This window comes from Aptenodytes forsteri, unplaced genomic scaffold, assembly GCF_000699145.1.
Source record: "Aptenodytes forsteri isolate BGI_AS27 unplaced genomic scaffold, ASM69914v1 Scaffold189, whole genome shotgun sequence".
Classification (NCBI taxonomy): Eukaryota; Metazoa; Chordata; class Aves; order Sphenisciformes; family Spheniscidae; genus Aptenodytes; species Aptenodytes forsteri.
Genome location: NW_008794490.1, coordinates 1,672,661 through 1,682,841, shown reverse-complemented (window position 1 = coordinate 1,682,841; position 10,181 = coordinate 1,672,661). Strand labels below are relative to the sequence as shown.

The window sequence follows — 10,181 nt, the reverse complement described above, 5'->3', positions numbered from 1 at the left end:
GGCGCGCCGCGTGCGAAGCGTCCGTTCCCGTCCTCGCAGCGGGGGCTGGCGGGCGGGGCAGCGCGGGGAGCTGGTGCCTGGCGAGCGGCGTGCTCGCAGCGGGCTGCCGGCAGAGCCCCGGCTTCAGGAAGGGCAGGCAGCCTCCCTTGGCCGAAACCCCGAGGAAAGGCCTTCGTGGGCGTCGCTCCGCTGAAGCGCGGGCACGCTGCTGGCCTGAACGCAGCCCTCACCTCTTCAGGAATTTAATCTCTATTTTACATATTTGCATTTAAAAATCCCCCACCTTGATATGTATTTGTGGTCTAATGCACACTCGACTTGGTTCTGGGCTCTGTTTTGCTGTACTTGCAGCCACTGTCTGCCTCAGGAGCAGCACTTCATATGACACTTCAATCTGATCTCCTGCGTAGCCATCACAGGGAAGGCTGTTCAGGGATGAAGGATATGCGTTGTGTCAGTTCAGCGAAGTGGTGGCCCACTATATGCTTGAGATCTTGGAATTTTTCTGGATAAAGCTCTTCCAGTTTTGGTGTTCAGTTGTGGGTTGGTGGTTGTCTTCTGTCATTGAGAAAGATTAGTCAAGGTTGTCGAGTGGACTTAGGGATCCAGGCTTTTCGGGTGGGGTGGGGGTGAAGCAGGGTGTTTGGTTTGGTTTTGTTTTGTTTTTTTTTTAATGTATGTCATTTCTACAGAGAGCTGGGTAAAGATATGATCTGGTGAGACTTCAACATTTGTTGTCAAATTCCCAGTGGCAGTCATAGATTTCTGTTTCTTTGACTTCAGTGTTGCTGGTCATAACAACTCGCATCTTACCTTTGGGAGTGGAAGCAGGAGAAAAACATTAACAGCACTGGTTTGAAAGTAATGCTAAGTTTTAGATTAAGATAGTGTTTAGAGAGAGAAGTAGTGCTTAAGCAAGTACTTGGGTTTTGATCTGAGTTGTTTTCATCAGTTAATTTTTTTTCCTTTTTTAAAAATTGAACAGATTTAGTCAAAAAATGTTTTGGTGGATATATGGCAGTAGATGAAGAAATCAGTTGATCGCTTTTTGATTTGAAATAGTGGTGCTCTTGAATATTCTTCTATAGTATGTGTATGTTTGTACTTCTATAGTACTGGGGCGGTCTTCTAAATGGATAGTGCCAGTCAACAAAGTAAGTGATCTCTTATGGTTAATGTTTCCTTTGGAAATCTCATGTCCAGTTTTTTTTTTTCATTCATATGCTACGCAAAATCACAACAAAATAGCTATTACACTGTGTGCTGGCAGTCCTTCTTAGTACCATATTATAACTTTGTAACTTACAGTGTGTTTTTGCTGATACAGTTGAACTGCTGCTATAGATGATTGAGGCCCAGTAACTGAGGCCAAAGTGATTTGATGTGAAGTTACTTTGACTTGCCCAGTTTCCCCTGTTACAAAAGTGCATTTATATGAATACAACTACTTAAAAATTAAGTTTGGTCTTGGCCAGATCTGCCAACTAGACTCAGTAATAGAGGTGTGAGAGCTTAGCTAAGAAGTCTCTATCATCAGTCTGTTGACAGGTAATTACGGTGATTATTTAACATGCAATAATAATAATAAATAGAAATATATCATCTCATAAAGCATCTCTTAGAGAACTATAAAATTGTAACAGGTATGTTGAATTTTACTCAGAATTACATAGACTCACCACACCACAGAAAGCATTATAATATTAGAATATCTGGCTCTTTTAACTGCCTTTTTTTTTTTTTTTTAAACAGCTATTACTTTGAAGAGTTTCCCAATTTATAGTAAAAAATTGTACAGTAAATTAAAAAAGACTGGATATTTACTTTGTGCTTTCCCACTGCCTGTTGCTCTTTCTGTATGCATCTCTGTACCTCTTCATTTTTTTCATACATCCTATTCCAAAAATTTCATTAAGGGTTGGTGAAACTTGAGATTGATGAAAGTTGGTTATTTCTTTAAATTATCTTCTAAGTGGCTTGAGAACCAATCAGTGGTTCAGTATATAATTTATAGATGTATATCACAGATTGAGTGAAATAGCTGAACCTTCTTTCTGTTTGACAAATATACACTGGAAACTTAAGAAAGTAGGTCTTAAAAATCTCAGCAAAGCTGGGGCCAGAAGGTCTTCTCACAAACAACCAAGTAATATGAAGAATAAAACAATGAGATGATGGTGATCTGGTGACATGACTACAAAGGAAAGAAAAAGTAACTGCAATTCCTAGAGAAGGCTCCAGACTGCCGGCTTGTGGTGAACGTAGCAGCATTGGTGTAGTGATAGTCTAAAGAGAGATTCTCTATAAAGTATGCAGTCTGAGGTGTAAGTATGTGAAAGAACACAGTCATTTGGCAAGATGAATATAAGGAAAGTCTGTGCAAGACATCTTGACAGGAAGAAACCAAAACCTTTCTTCTGTAACTTCAGAAGAGTAATTTTTTTTTCTTCCATTTTCCCCCATTTATGCCTTTATAAACTTGTTACCTGCTTCTGATATTGTGGATAAACATCTTTATTTGCATGTTTAATTGAACCTGGCGTGAATTAAAAGTGATCTGATATGAAATTAATATAAAAAAGTCATTTCTCATTCCAGTCCCTGGAGCAAACTACAAGTACCTGGTTCCCTGTTATGTTTTGTAGAATATCAGAAAGCTAAGAGAGCATGCTCCCAAAGAAACTGTTTGGGTTCTCTGGAGAATAGTGTTACAGGTTCAGAGAAGAAGGAAATGTCACTGCAGTAACCGTAAGTAACCAACTGTCTGTCATTCTCAATACTGGGGTGCACATTGAATTCGGTAGCCTCCCAGTGAGGCTATAACAAGAGCCTAAAACCAGTTGGAAACTAGATGAAATCCTTGTATCCCTTCCTACTGTGACAGAATTTAAAATATGCCTTAAATATACCTATTTCTCTGTCAATATTATGTTATGTGTTATTAGACGATTGTAGATGTTCAGTTGCTGCAGACAGAGCTTTGTGGTCTGTGGTCCCAGAGTCTCTCCAGTCACTGAGCTGTTCATCTTAATCTGATTTTTTTCTTTCCTTCCTTCCATCCATTTCTTTCTTGGTAGTAAAGATAACATTGATACTGCAATGATAAATTGATGTCCTTCTGTCTTTCTGAATTTGTATACCTTTGGAAACATTGTGTTATAATGGCATATTGATAATACCAGTGTCGGGAGTATTAACCATTTTGCTGCTGTTCCCTTGTTTTAGCAGAATTGGGCAGTTAATGTATTTATCTCCAAACCTGCTTTGATAAGATTATTTTCCTTGCTGAATCACTCAAACTTTTGGCTTCACCTCTAGCAACTTCTGCATCAGTGATGCATTTTCCATATGAAATCATGAAGACTATATCAAGAAATAATAGTTCTTAAGTCAAGCACAAAGAATTGCTGCCTTTTGTATGCACTGAGGTAATATATTTAATAAAATGATCTCTCTTCCTCCTTGTATAGACTCTAGCCTCTTCCAGGACCCTATCTAGACAGTGCCAACTTAATGATCAAAACCTTAATAGAGGTCAGAAGTACTAAATTTGGACGTCCAATTTAGTATTACAAGGGTACGATTTCTAAGAACACAACATAGGAGAGTACTTACATATTTAGCATACATATCCCCTTAACTTCAGCTGGCCCTGCTGATCAGATCCAAGGTGTCAATTTGGGTGCTCAGAAAATAAAGAATGAGCAGTTACACAGCAGTTGTGAGCAACTTTAAGCAGCGTTCACTGCCAAAACCATGATGCCTTTGTGCTTTTATATTAATTACTTCATTTGTTACAAACACAACTGTCAAATCTCTTTATCATCCTGGATTTATAGTACATCAGAGGTATATGTCAGTGATTTTTGACTTGGAGTTGAGCATATGATAGGATGTTCACGGGATTTATTCATACTTACCCTTTATGTGGAGTGAGGGTGATGCTGGAATATGTTTTTCAGGAGTGCTCAATTTGAAGTTCGTATTCTAGCATTTTTTTGAGCCTATTGAGATTCTGTCTGCATTATGAAGCCATATTATATGTCAGAACTGATTTATGTATGTGTGAGTTTGGAAAATCTTTTTATTAGCCAGCATCAGGCACTGGCCAAGGAGGTAGACATGTCTCAGACAAAGCAAAGAAAACCTGCGTAGGGCTCATTACTGTTTGTTAAATGATACATACGAGTTGGATTTCTCTGAACAGAGGAAGTTGAGCCATGTCTGATTCTCTTGTTTGTTTGGGGGTTTTTGTGGATGTGATGTATTAAGTCTTGCTTCTGACTTATTTTTTCACTTTATTTTTCCTCCCCAGATTTTGATGTCACCTTGCTTTGTAGTCCTTCCCCATGTAAATGAGGAGACAAGGTTTTAATTCTGAATAAGCCCATCTATTTTGGGATTTCTTCTGCGGTAAATGACTGGGGATTCTAACAGCAAAGCTTCCTCCACTGCATACCGTCTTAATCATCTGCAGACCAGGTTTGTCCTCTAGAATGAATGAGGAAGAGGTAGTAAAGTAATTAAGACTGGATTTGTGTCTCATTGCTGATTGAATTTTAACTTAATTATACTAAGGCTGAAGTATTAACTCATTGTAAACATTGGAGATTGTGTCTTGGAGATACGCATTTGTGAGTGACCTAATCAGGAAAACAATTTCACTCAGAGTTTATACTTCATCACATATTACACTTGCAAGTTTTGATACTGACAGCAAGGAATTGAGATTAGAGAAGTCACTCTAAGGGATTTAATAAATAAAATAAACTTTATATATTATTAAACTTCATGAAGGCAGTGAGTAGCTTTTCTTTGCTTGGATGAAGGCTGTTTCCAGCACAGAGGAAAGGATCAGGGAGTAGGAAAGGGTTATGAGAGAAAATAATAATGTATTTGCAGTAATATTGTTTACATGGGTTATGCTGGCTTAAGCAGTTACCCGAGTTCATGTTAAACGAAGTATCTTCTCAAATCCAAACCTGATGAGTTGTGCTATGTGAATTGACAGACACTCCAATTCTAAACATGCAGCTTCTTTTGATGGCCAGTAACTGGGGATGCTGAAGGGGCACTCCCAAACCCTGGATATACTTTCCTGCTGCTTTCCTTGCACTGCCAATCAATTTCATCTGATCATGCAGGGAGGCAGTTCTGGGAGCTAAACAGAAAATTGGTGACTTGTTTATGAAGGGTTATTCTGATGGCAGTTACCATTTGGCAGGAATAGCTTCCCATAAAGACCTTTGCAGGTGGAGTTACTATGCAGAACATAATAAAGGTGCCAAACTGTAAACACTAGGAATTGAATAATTAATGCCAAAGAGGCAATGATGGGAGAGAAGGGGAATACTATTCCCTTGTTTATGGCTCTGTCTGCTCTTTTGTAAACAACAATATCGTTATACATGAGTGCAAATTACTCTGCGCCAAAGGTTTGTGCTCGATAAAATAGTCTCCAGTAGATAGTAGTTTTGCTATTTAGAAGACCTACAGGTGAGTAGGTGGGGAAGCTTTGTGCTTTTGGTGCAGCATTTTGTAATTCGGGGAATTTTTTTTTTTTGGTTTGAAGTATAGTTTAGATATGGTTTCATGTATATCCTAATACCGAAGACTTTTTTTTATCTTTGCAGTGTATGTAGGGGTGAGCTCAAGCCCCACCTTCCATCATGCAACAGTTACGAGCACATATGGTAGAGAGTGCCTTGTAACTGCAAAATCCCAAAGGTACATGATGTTAAAGGATTCAAGCTAGAGAGCGGAAGGGTAAGTAAGGCAGGAAGCAGGTTTCCCTGACAATTGTGTATCTCAACGAACTGCTTAACATACCTTTCTGTCTGCAAGTGACAGTCTACATACCTCTTCTTGCAGTAGGTGACTCCAAATGGTAGTTCCAACAAATGCTTAAATGGAAATGGGGTAAGGGCCTTCACATAGCAGCTGTACAGCTTAAAGACTGTCAAATGGTCTTTAAGTATTATCTATAGATAACATTCCATAGGACTGCTTAGCAGATGCAACTCACAGAGGTATTTCTTAGTAAGCACACTGATGTAGCTTGAGTTCTGGTGGAGCTCTGATGATAAAAGGGCTCTGTCTTTATCAGTACCATAAAAGGTATTGACACAGCCTCCAGTCTGTTTTAAAACTCATATTTCAGTGAAGACCGTTCATTTGGATCAACATGAACTGTTCCGGAGATCTAAACGGTCTTCTTACCAATTTTATAAATAGAGAACCACTTTGATTCTGAGGATGAGAAAGATGGTACGTCCAGGAAGTAAGTTAGTGAGGCCATAAGAACCAAAAAAAAATTGATTCCTTAGCAGTTGGTGAACATGCATGAAGACAAATATTATTTCATCTTTACTCACCCTTTTGTCATAATATGGCTAAAACTTCAAGATCAGAGGAATGAAAAAGAAAATGCAGACAATTCTTCCTAACCAGAGAACAGTGAAGATATTCAGTAAACATGTACGGGTAAAAAGGGCCAACACTTTTCTTCCATATTTGAAGCCAAATTCCATTCTGGAATTGTCATCTATGACTTTGGACCGCATATCCCACTCAGTCTAGTATGAAAAAGTCAGCCTTTCTGCCAAAGTATCAATGATGACTAGGAGATGGATCAGCGATATGTGGAATTGTCTTTAAATATAGTAGTTCACAAAGATCAGCCAAAAGATGTGGAGGGACACTACACCACCTCAGACTGTTGTGTTTTTGCTTGTCAGTGCACTGCTGTAACGTGTCTTTTGATAGGGTTGCAGCATCTCTTCCACAATGCATGCTGTTCTGGCTTCTGTGAGGTTTGGGAACAACCAGCCTTGCACAGTTATGCCCGCGAGTACTTTGCCAGTGCCATATACCGTGACTGATGAGGTAAGTGAGATCAAAAAGCATCCCCTTGCGGGATGCAAGGACTATAGTAATGTTGTATCTTATGAGACCGTATTCGGGGGGGGGGAATATTCATCATGCACAGATGAGTCTGACGGTGTAAACCGTATAGTGGAGAAGCCGGACTTGAAAACTTTATAGGGATAGATTGGCTTGAGGCATCATACAGAGGCATCATGATGACTTAGCAAGGTTAGGCAGATTTGTCATTGTGATAGGAAGACAACCCACACATGCATGTTATGGCAGTCCAACACCTATCTTAAAATGGAAGGATTCTTGCAGGTTCTAAGGAACATGTGGAGTAGACTCTGCCTCTTGCTTGTCCCTTCACCAGCCAGCTGTTGAGACCAGGAGAGGGGTACGGAGTTCTATCCAGGGAAGATCAGTGCCACTGCCAATATTTAAGTGCTGCGGGAAGTCTGAGTTGATCTTTATTAATCTGCAAGACAAAGATGATACTATGTAGGTGATACACTTCAGCAACGTAGGAATGTGCCTCATGAAGTTTCATTGTGCAAGGAAAGAGAGGAGGATGTCAAAGCAGATAAATAGTATTTGTGTTTGTTTACATGATCCTTCCTTTTTGAAATGTTTCTCTTGAGAATTTGATAACTAGTGCAGGTGAAAGCTGGTAGGCGGAAGATATTCCTTCTGTGGAAGTCTTCCATGCAGGGTGAATCAGCAGTGGCAACTTGAGTAAAAACTTGATGCTGCCAGGTAGGGGTGTGAAGATTCTGATGGGCTGGGACTGAAGCCCCATGCACACATTGAGCTAGTGCCAAAAAAAGGTGGCGAGGGTCCTGTTGCCATCAACCTGTGGTTCAGAGGGCCAGTTATTTTTTTGCTTGAAATTGTATGGTATCCCAGTAGAATTGTTTTCTCCTTGTCCAAAACTAGAAAGAATACTATTTTGAGGCACCAAGTCTCACTTGTGAGATGGAAAAGGCAGAGGAAACAGATCTTTGAGATTATAGAAGCGTGTGCTGATGACTAGTCAAATGCCCCAGACAATACTACATACTGTTGCATTTTGAAATAATATGGGCTAACATACTAGTATTTAACACGGAGGGGTTGAAGATTCTGATCTGGTAACCTGTCATAAGGTCAATGAGAGATGATTCGAAAGTGTAAGGCTCCCAATACTGAACTATGTGTTGAGCCTGCCCTGATCTTTGTGCCACTGCTCTGAAGTACCGTATCAAGGAATGGCATGCATTCTGCGCCAGAGCCTGGACAGTCCGTAGCGAAAACTCCTGATACCTTCTTACTGAGAATAATTGAGAGGATCTAGAACGCTGACGAACCCTGCCTGCATGTTAGTAATTTGAGGTGAAGACACCATCTTCAGTATGGGCACTAGGAAATGAAGCTCAGCAGTTCTTTGAAATTCTGTCGAGAATCGGAGGAGCAGGGAGGCCTTTCTGCATTAGGCTAAAGTGGATCAGAAGCTTTTCATTTCAAATCTGTTAGGAGATCAGGTCCTGGCACCATAGCACACTGTCGTGATTGATTCAGGCTGTGCTATGAGTCCTTGGTCAATAGGTTGTGGCAATCAATGCTGCTGCTGCTGTCTTTTTAATGAAATCATTTTGGAACTGCCACTTCCTGTTTTTATCAGTGTGAAGTTTAAGACCTCGTACCTTATGGATGGAGTGTTTTTACCAAATGTGCCCTATGCACAGGGGAGGCAGAGCTGGAAGATGAATCTCAAGAAAAAGTCATGTAAGTAGAGCTTACTAGAGAGAATAAAGCTTGAGTTTAAACTACAAAAAGATGGTTAAATGATACAAATATCAGTAAGGAACACTGCATTATTGAAGGGATGTCCAGCTACGGAATGCTGTAGTCCACCTGGCAGAAAAAAGAAACTGGAAAAGTGCCAGACTTGCTTGTGCATCAGACGCGTGAGGGTATGGACACCATCAACTTCTCTGTGGAAAACTTGTCTCCAGTTACAAAGTATTTGTACAGCTGCTGGGCAGATACACAGTGGATTATCACTTAAAAGATAAAACAACATGTTTTCTCTCATAAATGAGATTTTATTATACTTCTTATTAGCTTCTTGACAATATTTATCATTTCTAGTCATTTTTGTACTTTGCACACTAATGTGTATGATTTAGTATGCTGCTCCCTCTTTAGTATCTTTCTATCACAAGCTGAATTCCAGTGCAACAACATTAACTTAAATCAGCATGTTGTAAGACTTCTGGGACTGATGGTAGGATCGCTTAAGCGATGTAACTGGAGAGTAGTTCCTCACAGGCAAGTACACAAATGACCAGATGGCCTCTATAGTTCATACAATCTTTTTTTCTTTTTTATTGGAAATTGATGTTACTGGGCCTATCTGATCCTAAAGATCTATTTCTACACTGAGTGCACTGCACAAATGTTAGCTGTTTTAATAGCTTCTGTTTTGTTAAGAGATCAGCATACTGGATGGTCCCTGATGGGGGGGAGGGAAAGTACTTTGCCTATTCTACAGGATTTCCTCAGTGAAGTTACTTAAGCTTTCTGGACCTTAATTCACTTTCTACAAGTAAGTAATGTCAGGTGTATCTATTTCTGATTTCCTAGTCATAAATTTATTGTAGGACTAACTGCTGTTTGAGGCAAGCAAACACAGTAGTGCTAGAGAAAATGTAAAAATTATTTGGTAAGTCATTTTGAAGAAAGCTTTACTCAGTGGATGGTTGTTACAGATGGACAAAGAGGATCACACCTACTCTGACTGTTTGCTTTTTACTACATGCAGGACGTGTTCTGTACAATTGGCAAAGGCAAGGGTTTGTCTCAGGCTGGGCTAGCTCAAAGTTGGGGTTTTTTTTTTAAGCATGTGGATGCAGCTGCCTCACAGACATGTATTGCAGTAAAACCCTCCAGATCTCGAATATGGCTGTAAGTCTAAAAATAATACGTAACAAAGGGTGTCCTTTGCAGGGAGAGCCAGAAATAACTTGCTTTTGCTTTGTCAAAATGTAAGGCTATTATCAGTTAATTTAAAAGCAGCAGCCTGACCCGGAGACCACGCAAGAGCTAACTTTCAAGCAAATTCTCTACGTACAAATCTCGAGCTTGGACTTCCTCCAAGAAATAATAAATACCACTCGCTTGTAGTTTCGAGCCTTGGTTTTGTAACAAGCCGCGTCCCGCCCCCATTCCCCCTCCTCCCCCGTTTCGTTCACCCTGAGCTGAGGCGTTTACATGTTCTCGCTGATGGGGCCGCGGCGAGGCTCGGCCGGCCCTGGGCGGGAACGCGGCGGCCG

General features: G+C 40.3%; 1 long non-coding RNA gene across 6 annotated transcripts; it reads left to right on the top strand.

Annotated features, from left to right (window-relative positions):
* The first annotated feature begins 1,598 nt into the window (after positions 1 to 1,598).
* LOC103908523 lies at positions 1,599 to 10,029 on the top strand. Of its 6 annotated transcripts, none has more exons than XR_658159.1 (6): positions 1,599 to 1,643; positions 2,646 to 2,748; positions 3,319 to 3,428; positions 4,316 to 4,482; positions 5,634 to 5,766; positions 8,528 to 10,029. It is a non-coding gene; the product is annotated as an uncharacterized LOC103908523 (long non-coding RNA). The 6 variants fall into 6 exon arrangements; XR_658157.1 differs by having other exon boundaries at positions 6,738 to 10,029; XR_658156.1 differs by having other exon boundaries at positions 5,634 to 6,885.
* The last annotated feature ends 152 nt before the right edge of the window (positions 10,030 to 10,181 follow it).